The sequence below is a fragment of the Prionailurus bengalensis genome, chromosome B4 (genome assembly GCF_016509475.1).
Source record: "Prionailurus bengalensis isolate Pbe53 chromosome B4, Fcat_Pben_1.1_paternal_pri, whole genome shotgun sequence".
NCBI classification, from domain to species: domain Eukaryota; kingdom Metazoa; phylum Chordata; class Mammalia; order Carnivora; family Felidae; genus Prionailurus; species Prionailurus bengalensis.
The window spans coordinates 100,044,247-100,062,348 of NC_057358.1; the positions used below are offsets into that span (position 1 = coordinate 100,044,247).

Here is an 18,102-nt window from a genome sequence, read left to right on the forward strand (position 1 = left end):
TTTAAGAATGACTACCAAAAATGAAAAACTATAAAGATAATTCTTACACTAAAATCCTGTTCCTAAAAGAAAACTAATAAATATGATGACAATGAAAACATTTTTAGAGAATACTAAAAAAGCATAGATTTTCTGAATTTAATTAAAATCATACTTTGCCCACAGACACAAAATGTTTCACTAATTTCAACTTTTGAGTTTGAAGAGGCTGTGAATTACAATACTGTGAATAAAGAAACCACAAAGATAACCAAGTACATGAGACCTTGCCAGTTAAAATGTTAAATATGTTAAGCAACCAACCTTTTAAGTGTATCTCCATTTTTCCTGATGAATTTTTTGTCAGTAATGACAGGCTATTTTTTTTTTAATTCCTACATCATAATCATAAATTCTTGGGAAAATAAAGATATAAAAACCATAATCCCCCAAACAATAAAACCTTTGAAAACAGTTAAATTTTATCTATATAATACTAAAGATTATATTTTGAAATTTCAGGAAGTGTAAGAAAAAGCACCAAAACTCTAAACATAATAGAAACAGTAAAGGACACTGTAACAAGCCAATCAAGAAGGAAATTGTGATAGTAGATACCTGAAAATGTTAAGGATATGTGAAAAAAGTAAAGCAAAAGACCTATAACCACTACCTAGTCCAATCTCTGAATTCTAAAAATCAAGAGTTTCAGAGAATATAAAAAAAGTTCACAAAATAATCAGTAAATAGATGTCCCCTGTATTAGGGAATATTTACAACATTGACCTCCCCTGTATTAGGCAAATAAAGAGCTAACTTATTTCCTAAGCTACTTTAAATTTCAATTAAGTATTTACTGTGTAGTTCCCATAATATATAATCAGGCCAATTCTGGGGGTTTAAGCCTTCCATATCACAACCTTCTGACAGGATTTCAAATGCAAAGTAGTCAGCATTTTTAAAATCTAAATTGTAAAAACTTGATTGCAGGAGAATTATGACTCTAATCATACACACACATTTCAGCAGCAGATATCATAGCTATAGAAGAAAGAATCACAAAGTCATAAGAGAAAACAAGAATAATGGGGAAATGCAGCAATACCACAGAAGAGAGGGGAAAGAAATAAATTTAAATGTCTTTCCCCAGGATAATTTACAATCAGTCAATCTGATATCTAAAGATTCAGTAAAGAATGGGAATAAAAAAGAACAGGTTAAAGAAATTTTATGACCATAAAATGAAAGAAGGAGATGAAAATTAAGGCCTTCAACGAACTAGCTAGGCAATTTAAGTTCAACATTTTTTTAAGTAGGTTTCACACCCTAAATGGGGCTTGAACTCACAACCCTGAGATCAAGACCTGAGTTGGAACCAAGAGTTGGATGCTTAATCAACTGAGCCACCTAAGCGCCCCTAAGTTCAACATTTAAAGCACCAAAGGTTATAAGGTAGAAGTGAAGGAAAATAGAGAAAAATATCAGTAACTACTGAACCAAAGTAGCTGTAACAATTAAGGGAGAGAAATAAATATAAAAGAATAAGCCCTCACCTATCTGGACACAGTGAAGACACAGAAAATAACATTTCTCAGTAATCAAAATATCACAAGAGCCATGGGCTTAAAGCTAATATGTTATTCTCTGGAGCAAAGTCAATATTTTATCCACAATTTTAAATGGTCTCATTCAGTTTCCAAATAACAAAGAAGAAATGGCAGAGAATCATAATGACATGTGCAAACCGGGATAGAGGACAACAAAAGGGGAATCAGAAAAACTAAGAAGCAAACAAGAATTCAAAAGGAGTACAAGTTTTAGGACCAACTGGCATACAGATATAAACACCTATACAGGGGCGCCTGGGTGGCTCAGTCGGTTGAGCGTCCGACTTCAGCCAGGTCACGATCTCGCGGACCGTGAGATCTCGTGGACCGTGAGTTCGAGCCCCGCGTCGGGCTCTGGGCTGATGGCTCAGAGCCTGGAGCCTGCTTCCGATTCTGTGTCTCCCTCTCTCTCTGCCCCTCCCCCGTTCATGCTCTGTCTCTCTCTGTCTCAAAAATAAATAAATGTTAAAAAAAATTTAAAAAAAAAAAAAAAAAAAACACCTATACAAATCACTAATGAAGGAACATCATTATATTTTAACATAGTATCATGATCACAATTTCTATGAATAAGCCTGCATTTAAAAAAAATAATTCAATACTTCTACATATCTGACATTTAAGAAGCTAGAAAAGGACTCTAATAAAAGACGATGGACTAAACATAAAATTTCCCTCCAGTTACTCCATCCCATTGAAATAAAAATTCATACAGTTCATACAGAAAGAAGTAAAGCCATAAGAGCAAATAAATTTAAAATTGGAAATAGGGGTAGTGTGTGTGTGTGTGTGTGTGTGTATAGCTTGACATCACAAGCAGAGAAAACCACACGCCCGTTATACCCTTTAAGAGTGACATAAAAGGGTGGGAACCCATATGTGTGACAGGACCCAAGAGAGGCATGATTGCAAACTAAACGATACAGCAAAGGGTGAAAACTGTGGGGTAAAAAACAGAATTAAATGTTACTTGACTGTATGAGAACAACTACATTTCCCATCCCCCATCTCCAAGCAAGCACCTAAACAACTAAGGGCAACATTTACCCCCAGGCAAAAAGACATTCTGCTTTTCTAGAAAATAAATGACTAGGAAAGACTAAAGTGAGGATGCTGGCAGAGTAATAAACCCTTTTCATCTGGCATTTAGAGGGCCAACAGGCTGGAAGCTAGCTCCTCTCTCTCGTACCCTAAAACAATGCTTGCCAATAGACAGGCCCTACCCTGTACTGTCCAGCCCTGAAATGCTGTGGCTAGAGTTCCTATTCAAAGAAAAAACTAGTAGGGAAAACAGTCCAAGGAACAGGGTGGGAGAGGGGAGACCCAGACCAGAAGCCCAGTCCTTCTTTCTAAACATGAATGGACAACCAAAAAACACCAGGGATATAAGGAAAACTAATCATGAAAAATAATAATTACAAAAACAAACATAGAAAGTGACCAGAATGGAAAAAGAGATAATTGAAGAAACACAAAAGAACCTTATGTTTCAATAACCTATTTTACATATTCTGAAACTAAGAGCAGCAAGTATTACAACATAAAACAGAGAAGAATGATAGGAAAAGAAAAACAGAACAAGAAAATTCACAGATTACCCACCCAAAAATATCAGACAAAAAAACTAGGGGAAAAAATCCCCTGAACAAAGAATCACAAAATATGAAAATAAAATGAGACAAAGATGATCAATCCAAGAGAGAAAATACCTGCCTACCTAAGAGCACATAGGCAAACAAAAAAGTGAAGGTTGGAAAATAACAAAGACCTAAGAGAATTTCTGAGAATTGAAGACTCTCATTTAGACAATAAGAACAACAGAGTGCCTAAAACAAATAACCAAAACAACAACCTAGGGGCACCTGGGTGGCTCAGCTGGTTAAGCATCCCTTGATTTCGGTTCAAGTCATGATGTCACGGTTCATGAGTTCAAGTCCAGCATGGGCTCTGTGCTGTCAGCTCTGTGCTTGGGATTCTCTCTCTCTCTCCCTCTCTCTCTGCCCCTCCCACCCTCTCAAAAATAAACTTTAACAACAACAACAACAAAACAAAAACAATCTTTATTAGGACAGAATAAAAAACAAATCATCTTTGAAAAAATAGTGAATTAGCCAACATATGGCTTCTAATCAGCACCCCTGGATGCTAGAAGACAACCAAGCAATACTTTCAAAGTTCTAAAGGAAAATTACTTGCAACCTACAATATTGTGCCCAGCTATCAGTCAAATGTTAGAATAGAATGGAGACAATTTGTACATGGAATAAGTTAGAAGTTTACCCATCAAACACACTTTTTCAGGAAGTTACTCAAGGACTCCAGAAAAAAGATCAAGTAAATTTAGAAAAAAAGATCTTGGGGCGCCGGGGTGGCACAGTCGGTTGAGCGTCCGACTTCAGCCAGGTCACGATCTCGCGGTCCGTGAGTTCGAGCCCGCGTCAGGCTCTGGGCTGATGGCTCAGAGCCTGGAGCCTGTTTCCGATTCTGTGTCTCCCTCTCTCTCTGCCCCTCCCCCGTTCATGCTCTGTCTCTCTCTGTCCCAAAAAAAATAAACGTTGAAAAAAAAAAAAATTAAAAAAAAAAAAAAGATCTAAAATAGAATGGATTCAAGAGTACACCAAAAGGAAGTTTCCAGAAGAGACTTAAAAAGCAACTAGTGCAAACTGAAGCAGAATTAGAGGCAACTCCAGATAAATAGGGAATACAATATAAAGCACACTATGCCAAAGAATTGAGGGAAAGGGGAAACTGATTTTGACTCAGGTCATGATCCCAGGGTCATGGGATTAAGCCTTGCACTGGGCTCCATGCTGAGCTTGGAGTCTGCTTGGGATTCTCTCTCCCTCTCTCTCTGCCCCTCTCCCACTCACTCATTCTCTCTGTCTCTATCTCTGTCAAAATAAAATAAAAAGAAAACAAAAACAACATAGCTTCCTTTTTTGCATGTTCAGAAACAAACCTCTCCCATGAACTCTACCTCTCTCCTAAGAGGAGAAAAAGTCTTTTAAATAAAGCTAAGTGTCTTTCAGTTTAAAGTAATTTCTTTCAGCTTAACTTGGTTAAGTCAGTGGTTCTCTACCAGGGGCAATTTTGCCCCCAAGAGGACATTTAGCAATGTCTGGAGACATTTTTGGTTGTATGATCAAGGGGAGGTGCTAGTGGCATGTAATGGATAGAGGGATGTTGCTATACATACTACAATGCACAGGACAGCCACTCACAGCAAAGAATTATCCAGCTCAAAATATCAATAGTGCCAAGATGGAGAAACCTGTTTTGAGGGAACTCTTCAGACTTTTATAAAAGAACTTTCATAGTTTCTCATGGCTTCTCATTCTTATAATGGTGTCTGAGCACAGAGCATTCATGCGCACAAGAAGTATTATGATGGATCTAAATGTAGATCCATGCCCTCTGGGTCCTCATGGGCTTCAGAGTTTTAGGAGAGTCATAACGGCACACGCTGATGAGAATATTATAACAATATCCAGTGGATCTATTAACTTGGTCCCACCTCAGCTCTTGCTGGTATGGATATTCTTAGGAGCTCAACTACCTATCCTAGGCAGCCCAAGCTTACAGTTAAAGCAATACTAGCTGCTTAACAAACCCCAGATCTTCCATTAACTTTACACAATTAAAATCTCTCATTAAAATTACAATCTATTATGGGTACACTCCTCTTTGATGTACAGCTTTCTTCCACATGGTAATTTAAGGACTCTAAATCCTTCCAATCTCATGGCTCTACCACCCTCTTAAGTGCTCCTGGTTCCTTGGATCGGAAAAAAAAAAAAAAAGTTGGAGAAAGAACACCTGCTTTTCTGTCACTCTATGCTAAAGTGAAAACACATCATTTCCATTCACATTCCACTAGTGAAAATCAGTCACATACATGGCCCCACCTAGATGCAGGGAAGGATCACAAGGGTAGAGGAGAGAATGACAGAAATGCACTCCTAGCTGAGCAACTACTTCCCAGTGTTAACTATACTACAGCAAGAGGGAGTACCAACTGTGGTGGGCACTGAGCTGAATCTTACAGAGCTGCCCTCCCCCCGCAACAATTACTGCATGGTCCCTGCCTTCACAATAGTAGCCTCATGACAAGATTGCTGGCTCCCACTCTGTTAACTTCTATTTTTTTCACTAGGATTATGTGAGAACTTCTAGATCTCTTTCATACTACATAAGAACCATGGAAAACTCTGGGCCCTACTCTGCCTAAATATACCATCTTCTTCTACCATGTCAGCACCAGACCACGTGCAGGGCAATAAGCTAATAAGAGGCTGTGCAGGTTGTGAACTTAAGTAGTCTGGCTCCAGAGCCTATGCGATTCAGCCTCCTTAGATTTATAAAATAATAGGTAGTAAGAGAGTAATTCTATGATCATTAATATTTATAAAGCCCCCACATCTTGCAAAACAGGCTAGGAACTATTACAAACTCCCCACTATGATGCACAGCATTGTTTTTTCTTTACTTTTGACTTGCTGATTTTAAGTCCTATTACAGTCAACACAGGCAAAAATATACAGTCGCAAGGCTGGTCTTCAGAATTTCCTCACCCCCAATCTGTACTTAAAAAATGTACCTGCGCCCTCATGTTCAAGGTGTTCTACCTGTTTACTCTAACCCAGATAATGCTACTTAGAGTGGACTGCTCTCTCCCCAGACCTACCATAATCCCACGCCATCAAAACTTACCTACCCAGATTTCATAATTTCCACAGGGGCCCGAGTCTTCTCTGTAAGAAATTATGTAATCTGATAAACTACTGTGGCACTTGGCAGTCAAAACACAAGTTGCTTTTTCAGTGGTGAAAAATTTCAATAGGATAGATTTCAATTACACAGATTTGTGACCCTCAAATATTACTATATAAAAATCCTCCGTACAAAGTCTGTAAGTCAGTCTTACCCTAAAAAAGTATGAATTCAAAAAATTTTAACAAGTCACCTTAAAAATACTATATCCACTATGTTTTTTTTTTAATTTTTTTTAACGTTTATTTATTTTTGAGACAGAGGGAGACAGAGTGTGAGTGGGGGAGGGGCAGAGAGAGAGAGAGACACAGAGAGAGAGAGAGACAGAATGTGAAACAGGCTCCAGGCTCTGAGCTGTCAACACAGAGCTCGATGTGGGGCTAGAACCCACGAACCATGAGATCATGACCTGAGCCGAAGTCAGACGCTCAACTGACTGAGCCACCCAGGTACCCCAACATGGCAAATACTTCAAACTAGTAACTGGCACATAGCAATCAACACATATCAGCTGTTATCAGTAGTAGTATTACCAGCAACAACACCTACTAAGCTACCTGCAGGAGCTCTAACAATCTCCTTCTGAATCCATCATGTTTTTAACAATCCTAAATCAAAGGTTTCTCCTTTTTATGTGAAAAGAGTCTCCAACCCCAAAACCATTTCCTCTTTTCTTTGGTGGTTTGTGAATATGGAAGGTAGTAACTGGTGTCTTTATCATTTCAAAACTCCAGACTTTTTTTTAGTTTGTTTTTTTTTTAATAATAAAATTCCCTTCCAAATATTATACAAAGGACAGATTGCTCCAAGGATTATAAACACTACAAAGAGTTCACAAAGTATAGTGAAAAAATTGAGATTCATAACCAAATAGCTACCACAGCAAAAAGCTTAGATAAGAAATGATACAGAAGTCCATTAGCCTACTCAAAAAATACTGAATTCTAAAATAAAGCACACAGGTAGAGATCCACCATAGTTTATAGTCATTCAAATCACCAAAAACATAGAGGATGTTTTGGGTAATTTTTTTTTTCCTTAATAGCAGGAAAATCCCCTGTGTCTTCACAACAATGAACACATGACATGATAGGCATGGACTATTTCTTCAAAAACAAATTCTATAAAGAAGAAAAGCTTAAGGCTCAGATTTTCAGCCACACATATCCCTTAAAGCTTTAAAAATTTAAGGCATCTAGCATTTTTCCTGGTAATATTAAAATGAAACAAGCCTCATTTCTGTCAGAAAACATTATGCTTGACTGAAAGAAAACTAAGCATCTAAAATTTTGATACTTATAAATTTAAAGGTAATTTAAAGGGTCAACTCAAAGATCAAGTAGATATGAGGTCAGGATAAATACACCAAAATATTTTTTAATAATCTAAAGACAAAGATCCATTTTAAACAATTTAACATAAAGTTCTATGTCTTAGATATTGAAGTAGGCACTTCCATACACATTATGAAACTTCATTCTCCCAATAACCATATGGGATAAGGATTATGGTCTTCCTTTTACAAATGAGATAACTAAGGCCCAGTGATTTGCCCAAAGGCACTTACTTGTATAAGATTTAATCAGAAATCCGTTTCAAATTTTCTGAACCCCCTAGTTCAATGCTCTTGCTTTCAGTATAGCACTGTCACTTCCAAAACTCAAGTACTCTAAATCTTAGTTCTTATAAAGTGTGCCAATCTTTTTATCTGGGAGAGAGAACAGTTATAAGGGGAAGAAAAATTATTCATAATTTACCAAAAAAGACTCACTGTGCTTAATCCCATGATTACCCAGTCCAATTTAAATGCTTTGGTTCATGCTGTCTACCCCCTTAAAACACCTGCTTATCTTCAGATATACAGCTTTCTGCAAAACCTAACTCACGAATTACCTCTTCTAAGAAAGTTTCCCAGTTATGACCTGCTCCCTTCCTCCTAATCCAACATCCTTCCTTATCACCTCACTCCTTGTATCTATTTCGGACTACATTATCACACACTCCTTTTCATTCTCCTGTCATATATCTGGAACTGTATGTTTTCATTCAGTAACTATTAAGCATTTGCAGAGTGGATGGTGAGCAAAAAAGACAGGCCCTTGCTATCATAGATGGTTTACAGGGTTTGCAACTTTAAAAAAGGTAAAAATAACATGGGGTGTAAGAGTATGATCAAGGACAAGCATTCATTTCCTACAAGGCCTCTGAAGAAAGCTTTCTCCCTTGCATACTTGATAAAACTTTTCAGGGAGGAAAAAGTCTGGAAGGTCTCTCAGATCAGACCTTCAACTTCATGCCTTTGAGAAAATGAGGGAATGGAATGGGGAACCAAGATAGAAAAGACAGATCTAAAATCTCTCAGGGGTTTCCCACACATGGACGTGAAATCTACCTCTACAGGTTAGTCCAGACATCTCTTTCTGAGTTGTATCCACAAGAAAATGATACTTTAGCTACAACTGCTCCTATCAAGCATCTCCACCAATCTCCTTGCACTCAGCCACCTTCATTATGCAGTACTCAGAGGCTTTTCAATTCAAATTGTATATATGCATTACATATACGTCATATTCACAAGGCACAAGCAGGACTTACGCCTTCTACTTTTGAACTCTTGATGCTCCAAGATCATTGCTATAAGTGTGTTCAGCTTGGGGTATAATATTCAAATATAATACTTCAGGTGTTGCTATTAGCATAAGAATTTTCCACAAAATTTGAAAACTACATCTAAGCATCAATTCCTATTTTGTCACCCATGCCCTAAGGAACCTGTTCTTGAAGGATTATTTCTAAACCAAGTTTAAATGTAGGAGGAGTACTCACTAAAGAAATTCTGCAATTTGCTCTTTAACAAGGCCAAATTTATAAGTGCCATAAATGTGCTATAAGAAACACATCTGATTGCCTCCAAAATGTAATAATATTCTAACTGAAAAATGACAGCATCTTTCCCATATCACAGATACCACACTAATATTCAATAAGAAATAAACCATAGTCATTTTTAACCAAACCATTTCTAAGCAGCTGTAACATATTGTGGCTCAAACGGTTCACATGGAAATTGACCACAACAACCTAATCTCCATAATTAAAGACCTAAAAAGTAATTCTTATGTTTCATCTATTCCCTTTCCCAGCACTTTGAACAGGCATATTGTAGTCATCTCATACACAGTTACTAACAAAAAAGGGGCAACAAATATGTAAAATTAGCTATATCTTCTATAAAGGACAAACTGCATACCCTTACTCTCCCTTCCCCAACCTGTTCTATAAAACTAGCATGATCTTAATTTCACTGTAAAACAGGTTCTAGCAAGCATAAAAATTGACCATAGTCGCTAAGCATGATCAACTTTAGATAACACCTGATGGAATGAAGAAGCCCTAACAAGCAATTCACCCATATTTCTCCACAATCCTTGCTTTCTCTGGAATCCTAAGGGAGGCAAAAACAAAAAAACAAAAAACAAAACAAAACAAAAAAAAAACAAAAAAAAAGCAAACAAACAAACAAACAAAAACAACCACACACACACCAAACCTGTTTTAAATGATTATCTGAAAAGACCTAAAGTGGCATTAATTTGAGGCTAAGTTTCAGGGGGCATAAGTAAAAACTAATAACCCTACCATACATGGGACATTCTAATACTAATTAGAAGTCACTCAGCTCCTCTAGGATTAGAAAGGCAAAAACTTCATTAAACTATTGAACGCAAATATGCTTACACCATAAGTTAGAGAAGTTTTCCCATCTGTTTAAATAGGCGCCCAAGTTATCTATTATTTCAAACAGCATTTAGATAAAATGAAATTAGGCAAGTTCCCCAAGGCAGATGTCTTTCATAAGGAAGAGTGTGTTAAATGACTTTTGTGAATGGAAAATCTGCAAGTACTGTTGCTTCACTCAGCTGGTCTTGAGTGGGTGGCTCAATGAACCAGAAGCATGCTCCATTGGAAGCTCCTTAGAACCGGATTCCACCCTTGAGAAAAGGCTTGGAAACAAACAATACATTTAAAAGTACAGCAAAGGCTTCGCCTTCCTCCCATGTTACAAGGAGGCCACAGGAACTGAGTTGAGAGCAACAACACCGTGTCACCGTGTCGGCTCTGCAAGGGCGGGTGCGGTCTGCGGTGCGCGGCACAGCCTCCTCTAGGGCTGTCACAGGAAAACTGGAGCCTCGCCTTAACCGCACCAAGTGACAAAGCGCCAGCTCTCCCCCGGGCGGGGGCTTCAGGCGAGACACCGAGGTCGGCCCAAACTTCGGGAAGAGTCACTCCGGGCAGTCAAAATGCTCTTACCAACCCCCCCCCCCACCGCCCCTTCCGCGGCTATGTAAGGTTTGCAGACGCACGTCCTGTGGGCCCCAAAATACTCCACCCCCGCCAGCCTTTGGAATCCCCCACTCCGAAAAGGGACAAAGGAGCCAAAGAGGAACTCTCCGGCTCGGGGAGTCCCCACTGGCCCGAGCTCAGAACGTGGGGATGGGGGTGCAGTCTCCCGGAGGGGTGCGGACCCGCCACCACCCCCCCTTCCGACCCAGGGACCGGCGTGACACTCACCGGTGCGGAGCCCCCGGAGAGGCGGGAAGGAGCAGGCCGATTCCTCCGGGGCCCTGCACGCGCCCGGGCGGACCCCAACTTCTCTCGGCTGCTGTCGCCGGAGGCAGCTAGGGCGCGAGCCCAGACCGAGGGCGCTGGCTCGCGGCCGCGGAGGCGCTGCCGGCTCAGCCCGCGAGGGGGGCGGGAACTCGCGGCCCGCGGTCCTCTGGCCAGGGCGGGCTCCACTTTCCCTCCGTCCGCCAGCTACTGGCTGCGACCACTGCCGCGGCGAAAGCTAACGCTGCAGCTACTTGGGCTACAGCTCCCACCACCGCCTGGCCCCGAGCGCGTCGCGGCCTAATGTTGTCATGCGCCGCGTCGCCGCCTCTCTCAGCACCCACAGCCGCCAAGATCCTCTACATTCGGGCGCCCTCCCCCTCCAGGCCCCGCCCCCAGCTCGCGGGCTCCAGCCACCAGCCCCCCTCCCCTCTTTCCCGTCACGTGACGGCGCGCGGAGGCGGCCGCGGAGACGCCTCCCCGGCGGGCCGGGAGGGAGTCGCGCGGGAACAACTGTCAACACCTAGTTCTGCCAGAGTCTTATCGCATCCGAATTGCCTCCGCACACCCGAGGGCGGCTTCGGGATTCGAGCCCACCGCCGCCCGCCCGTGATCTACTGAGGCGTGGTCTGGACCGGTCTTTCAGGGCCCTGCCTAACCTGAGAAGACTGCACAATAGAGCTCACTGGTATTGGCCCAGGACCCCACGCCCACTCGGAGGCCCGCAGGCCCGAGCTTGAGACCCGCCTCCCCAGCCTCGGCTTGACTAAAGTTTTAGACAAACAAAGGAAAAAAGAAGGCATCGTGGTGTCTTGCTTGAAAAGCAGTAACAAATTGTTCCTATTTCTAGTACCACGTTAATTGTGGCATTTAATTTACTGTCTTCCTCATTAGAGTTTGTTTTTTTTGTTTTTTGTTGTTTTTTTTTTTTTTTTTTTTTTTTTTTTTTTGAGGAAAGGATGGTGTGTCTCAATCACGCTGGGATGAAAATAGCCTAGCAAACTTATTTTTGTTCCTAGTCAGGTTCAGCATCCTTCGTGCCAGTTCTACAGTCATTAAGTCTCACAATGTGTTAGGTTGGTGGCAGTTTAAACAGATCCACAGGATTTGGCAATTCGTTGCAATTTTAAAATAAAGCCTAATCTTTTTTTTTTTTTTTTAAGTACCTAACTTTTGGACGTAAACTTGCTTTCCTTTTAAACCCAGGTCCCAGGAACTCTCCCCGCCTACCCCTGGTGATGAGAGGAAAAGAATAGAAATGCCAATCGCCAGAGGAAAGAGAGTAACAATACAGAAATGACGGAAGTAGAAAAGCAGAAAGATCATAATCAAACCCTGCTAACCATGCAAGCACATGAGAAAGTTTTCTCAGTTTGTAAGTCATTTTTCCTTCTGGCCCAGAACTAAGGGTTTTTGCTTAAGCATGTTTTATGCCCTCATTACGTTTTCTTAACAAGACCTCAAAAAGCATTCTGATCACCTGGATACTTGAATAACCAATAGAGTTTGGCCTATATGATCGTAATTATCAATGTATTTCATGACACACTAAGAAATAGACTTTAGGACTCACCGTTATTTCATGTGAAGAAAGAAAAATACTGCCATTTAAACTATGCAAAGCCACTGATATTTTTTAGGACACATCTTGAATTCAGAGATGTTAAAATGTGAGAAACAATGGGTCTTGGAATCTATGAGATACTGTAATGAACTGGTGTTCCAATGAGGGAAAGATTCTACAGGTTCTGTTCTGAAGTCTGAGATACTGTATTTGTAGTTCAAATAAATACAAGAAAAGTTTTATTATTGTGTGAATGACACTAACTCAGTAACTTTGGAGTTTGGCATCAGATTGAAATGTCTTCTATTTTCTAGAGCACTATTTTTTAAATTGACTTAAAATTCAATTTTATTTTTTAACAAATAGGCTGGAATGGAATAGAATATAAAGATCAGAGTACACATTTAGCGTGGACAAGAAATTGCTTTGTGAAATTTTTGTTTCATTTGTGGGGAAGGATAAGAGTGTGTCCTATGTTGTGATTTAAACTGTGTTTCTTAGTGTGAGTTACAATCAAATAGATTTGAAAAAGAATGTTCTTGGAGCACAAATAACATGCAAAATATACCCTCTGGGCTCTGTTTCTCTGGTTCTTTTCCTTTACTCTGGGAACTAAAACTACAGATAGTAAAATAAGGCAAATCTCCTTGACAATCCTCTCCTGCGTCAACCCAAATTTCTTCTATTGGTTGTTGAAAATAAACAGTCTTTTGTTGGAACGGAAAGCACCGTTCTGGAAGCAAGGTGGTGGTGGTTTACAGACTCTGCTAATTAGATGTGTGACTGGATGAATTACTCTCTGCATATCAAGCTCTGATAAAAAGTAGGGAGTTGGGGGGGCCGCCTGGGTGGCTCAGTTGGTTAAAGCGTCCATCTCTTGGTTTTGGCACAGGTCTTGGTTTCAGCTCAGGTCGTGATCTCACAGTTTGTGAGTTCAAGCCCTGCATCGGGCTCCACACTGATGGCTGAGAGTCTGCTTGGGATTCTCTCTCTCCCCACCCTCCCCTCAAATAAATAAATAAATTTTTAAAAAAAGTAGGGAGTTGGACTATATGCTGTTTAACCAATGTTATTCAACCTTTTTTTTTTTCAGTGAATGATATTCACATTGGAAACAAACAGCCAGGATTATGCAAATTATTGTCTAGTCTGACTACCTATAACTGCTATCAACCACACTAAAAAAAAAGTCAATGCAAGTTCATGAAAGTGAAGATATTATGGGACAACAAATGTAAGTATATCTTCTGTAATTGTATTTTAACTGTTGCTAGTAATAGTTGCTTGTCATGAATGATGATTTTGACATACCTCACAATTGATTGCAACAAAATGATGTATCAATACATTGCAAATGAGAAATACATACTTTTCAGATCCTTTCACATCTAATATCGTATGATTTCAGGAAATGATCAAACTAGCATTTTGATGTAATCACAACATAAACAGAAACTGTAATGTGTGATCCTGTGCTATAACTGAAAAATACCCTAAAACTCCCATTTGCTATGTTTACATACCCTGCAAGTTTGCTACTCTTAAAATTATTTTGAGAATAATATTTTTAATAAAACTTTTTAATATAATTGTCCAATTTTATTATAACTATTCCATTTTAACTCCAGTAAGAATCTCTTATGCCTAGTGTTTAATTCATTGTACATTTCTGACAATGAGAAGTTCTTTTTCCAAATCAGCTAAAGCACTGACAGGCACGATAATTTATCCCACAGAATATGCATCATCCCTGACCTAGAATGAGAGAGATTGGCTTGAAGTTGTTTTCTGTTTTTTTGTTTTACTTTTGCCTATCCATTTAGACATTTATGTTGCCAAAGATTGCTAATGAAGATTTTAGGTTAAAATCCTCATTTTCTCAGAGAAGATTAACAGCAACCTCAAACATAAATAAGGTATTCAATACAACTTTGAAGACTGTGGTAGATTATGTTATTACTCTTGGCCATGTAACTTGCTCTAACGAATGGCTTATGAGCGGATGTAACACAGGCCAACTGCTTTTTTGAGTGCAACATTCAGGTCAATCTCTTGGTCTTGTGCTGCCTGGCCATGAGAAAGGCGTGTTCCAAATAGGGTATCAGAATGAGAAAATACGTGGAGCAGACCTGAAACTGACCTTTAGAGCAGTACACCAGCAGCTGACCTGCAGCTACTAACATGAAGCAAGAGTGAATCATAAATATTTGTTGTTCTAAATCACAGAGATTTTTGAAATTGTTATATAGTATAATCTCACAAATCAGCTTAAGTGAATTTAAGCCAACAGATAAGTGGTTCTAAGGCTAAATGCACTGTAGAACAATAATAATCTTCAATTTAATAAAACAAAATAATAGACATCTACAAGGTGCCTGGCTGGCTCAGTCGGTTAAGTGTCTGCCTCTTGGTTTCCACTCAGGTAATGATCTCATGGTTTGTGGGTTCGAGCCCCATGTCAAGCTCTGTGCTGACAGCACAGAGCCTGCTTAAGATTCTCTCTCTCTCTCTCTCTTTCTCCCTCTGCTCCTTCCCCACTCAAGCACATGTGCATCCCCAGACTCCCTAAATAAATAAATAAATTAATTAATTAATTAATTAATAGACATCAACTAGATATGTGGTAAGCACCCAACCAAAAATTTATATTAGGGGCTCCTGGGTGGCTCAGTCAGTTAAGCATCCGACTTCAGCTCAGGTCACAATCTCAGAGTTCATGAGTTTGAGCCCTGTGTTGGGCTCTGTGCTGCCAACTCTGAGCCTGGAGCCAGCTTCAGATTCTGTGTCTCTTTCTCTCTCTGCCCCTTCCCCACTCGTACTCTTTCTCTCTCCCTCCCTAAAAAGTAAGCATTAAAATAATTTAAACAAATTAAAAATTTTTTATATTAAAAAAGTAGTCTGGGGTGCCTGGCTGACTCAGTTGGTTAAGCGTCCGATTCGGCCCAGGTCACGATCTCGGGGTTCATGAGTCTGAGCCCTGCGTCAGGCTCTGTGCTCACAGCTCAGGGCCAGGAGCCTGCTTCGTATTCTGTGTCTCCCTCTCTCTGTACCCCTTCCCCAGCTCACACTCTGTCTCTGTCTCAAAAAGAAATAAACATTAAAAAAAAGTCTATTTGAAAAATCTACAGATTTTCTTGCAAAGTATTTACATATTGATTTTAAGTATTTCTGTTTAGTATTATTTGTCTTAAATATCCCTCAATGAAAATTTGGATAATAAAATACAAAGAATATAGCTTGTATTTCTGGCAATATCATGGCTTATATACCTCACTCAGTGATCACACTGGAAACAAAAATCCTGGAAAAATGTTTTAAATTCTATTAAATGTATTGATTAACTGGTAATAAAGAAATTAGTAGTTCAAAACTGGAATGAAGGCAGAAACCTAGATAGAGAGTTTCACTCCAAATGACCCCAAGGGCATTTGCCAAATCCAGTTAACATGAGCTTTGGTGTTCATGGCCTTATAAAAGACAAAACCCATGACCTGCCCTATGCCCACAGAGCTGCAGTTCCAAGGATTATTCACTTACTGTAAAGATGTATTAGAAATAAACTTGCCCCTTAGTAGCATACACACCTCTCCCCTATATTCTACAAAGAAAATTACTGTCTTAAACGTGGCATCTAGTGGAGAGGGGAAAAGCAAAATCATATCTGAGAATTTAGACTCACAATCCAGCTCTTATGCACACAAAAAAATATAACTTGAATTCATATTACCTGGATGATCCCAGAAGGTATTCAGCTGATAATTGAGAAGAATGTTTGACTGATAGTACTTTCAGACATCTGGCAGAAGCAAATGTCAGTCCTCTCTGGAGGAGCCCATCTTCAGTTTAAGCCTTAAAGAATAATAAGTAAAAGTCTTAGGAAAATAGCTCACATTTTAAAAAATAACAAGCACAGAAGAAAATAAGACACCATTAGTGAGAAACAGTGAACATAAGATAGCAAAAACATTTAAAAAGACTTCAGATATTGAAATTACCAGACACAGACTATAAAATAACTATATAAAATATGAATAAGGGAATAAAAGATGACCTTGAAAATACATACACAAAACAAGAAAGTATAAAGAATAATCAAAGATATTTTTTAAATGGAACTTAAAGAATTAAAATATATAAGTTATTAAAATTTAAAACTCAGGGGACACATTTAATAGTCTATTTGACATAGCAGAAGTACAATTTAATGAACTGGGAGGTAGAGATGAAGAAGTTGCCCAAATGCAATAGAAAAAGAAAAAAATGAAAAATATAAAAGAGACTTTATGTGACATTGAAGACATTGTGAGAAAGCCTGAAATAAATTGATACTCCAAAAGAATAGGAAAGAAAAAAATGTGGCAGAAGCAATATTAGACATAATGGTTGAAAACTTTCCAGAACTGATGAAAGATTCCAATTCACAGGTTAAGAAGTCCCCCAGATCCCAAGCAAATTAAAGAATAATAAATCTACACCTATATACATCACAGCAAAACTATAAAACACCAAAAAACAAAAGGAAAAGAAAACTTTGAAATTAGTGGAGAAAAAAATAGATTATTCTCAAAGTGTCTGGTAATCGACCTTCATTGGTAACAACAGAATCAGAAGACCATGGAATAACACCTTCAGTGGGCTAAAAGAAAATCCAATGCCTATTTGAAGAGGTCTTTTAAGAAAGAGGCCAGGGGTGCCTGGGTGGCTCAGTCGGTTAAGCATCAGACTCTTGACTTTAGCTCAGGTCATGATCTCACGGTCATGAGATTGAGTCCTGCATCATGAGATCCAGCCCCAAGTTGGAATCAGGGCTGGGTGTGGAGCCTGCTTAAGATTCTCTCTCCTCTCCCTCTGCCCTTCCTCCCCCACCACAAAAAAAGAATGGGGCCAAAACAAAGGCATTTTTAGGCCAACAAAAGCAGAGTTTGCTGCTAATAGTGATTCTCACTAATAGAAAGTCTAAAGAAATTTCTCTTCAGACAAAAATAAAATGATCCCCCTATAAAAGATCTGGAGTTAAGACTGAAGTAAGAGCATTGAAAGTGGTAAATACTTGCATGAATCTAAACCCACCAACTATGCAAAACAGAATTGTTAAAATTATTTAATAATATTTTTAAAAGAAAATATAGCTATCACTCATATTCCTAACATCAGAATAAGTCCAACCAGATTCTTACCTTATACCTACTATTAAACAGACCTCATCAGAGCAAGTATTTTTCCCATTTGTATTATTATTTCCATCTGGTATATGCCCTTAAAAGCAAAAACACTAGGGGCACCTGTGTAGCTCAGTCGGTTAAGCATCTGACTCTTGATTTCAGCTCAAGTCATGATTTCATGGTTGGTGGGATAGGGCCATGCATCTTGCTCTGTGCTGACTGCACTGAGCCTGCTTGGGATTCTCTCTCCCCATCTCTCTCTCTCTGCCCCTCTCCCACATGCTCTTTCTCTCTAAATAAATAAAAATGTTTTAATTGAAAAAAAGCAAAAGCACTAAACATTTTCATTTATTTTTTTCTCTTATCCATATAGGCAAAACTGTATTAATATTTTATTGATATTCTCTTTTTA

The 18,102-nt window shown here is 39.1% G+C and overlaps 1 protein-coding gene and 1 long non-coding RNA gene across 12 annotated transcripts in view; one reads left to right on the forward strand and one right to left on the reverse strand.

Moving 5' to 3' along the window:
- The window catches only part of OSBPL8 (oxysterol binding protein like 8), a 158,384-nt gene extending 145,741 nt beyond the window's left edge, over positions 1 to 12,643 (reverse strand). For 7 of the 11 annotated variants that reach the window (XM_043561542.1, XM_043561539.1, XM_043561540.1 and 4 more), the window contains exon 1: positions 12,538 to 12,643. The gene's annotated coding sequence lies outside the window, so the exon portion shown is untranslated. Of the gene's footprint in view, positions 1 to 10,928; positions 11,340 to 12,537 lie in introns of those variants that run through there. The other 4 variants (XM_043561537.1, XM_043561533.1, XM_043561531.1 and 1 more) reach the window with 2 other exon arrangements.
- Positions 11,414 to 18,102, forward strand: part of LOC122472222 — a 173,522-nt gene continuing 166,833 nt past the window's right edge. Inside the window, exons 1-3 of the long non-coding RNA XR_006294386.1 lie at positions 11,414 to 11,652; positions 12,171 to 12,339; positions 13,622 to 13,762. This is a non-coding gene — a long non-coding RNA (uncharacterized LOC122472222). The remainder of the gene's footprint in view (positions 11,653 to 12,170; positions 12,340 to 13,621; positions 13,763 to 18,102) is intronic.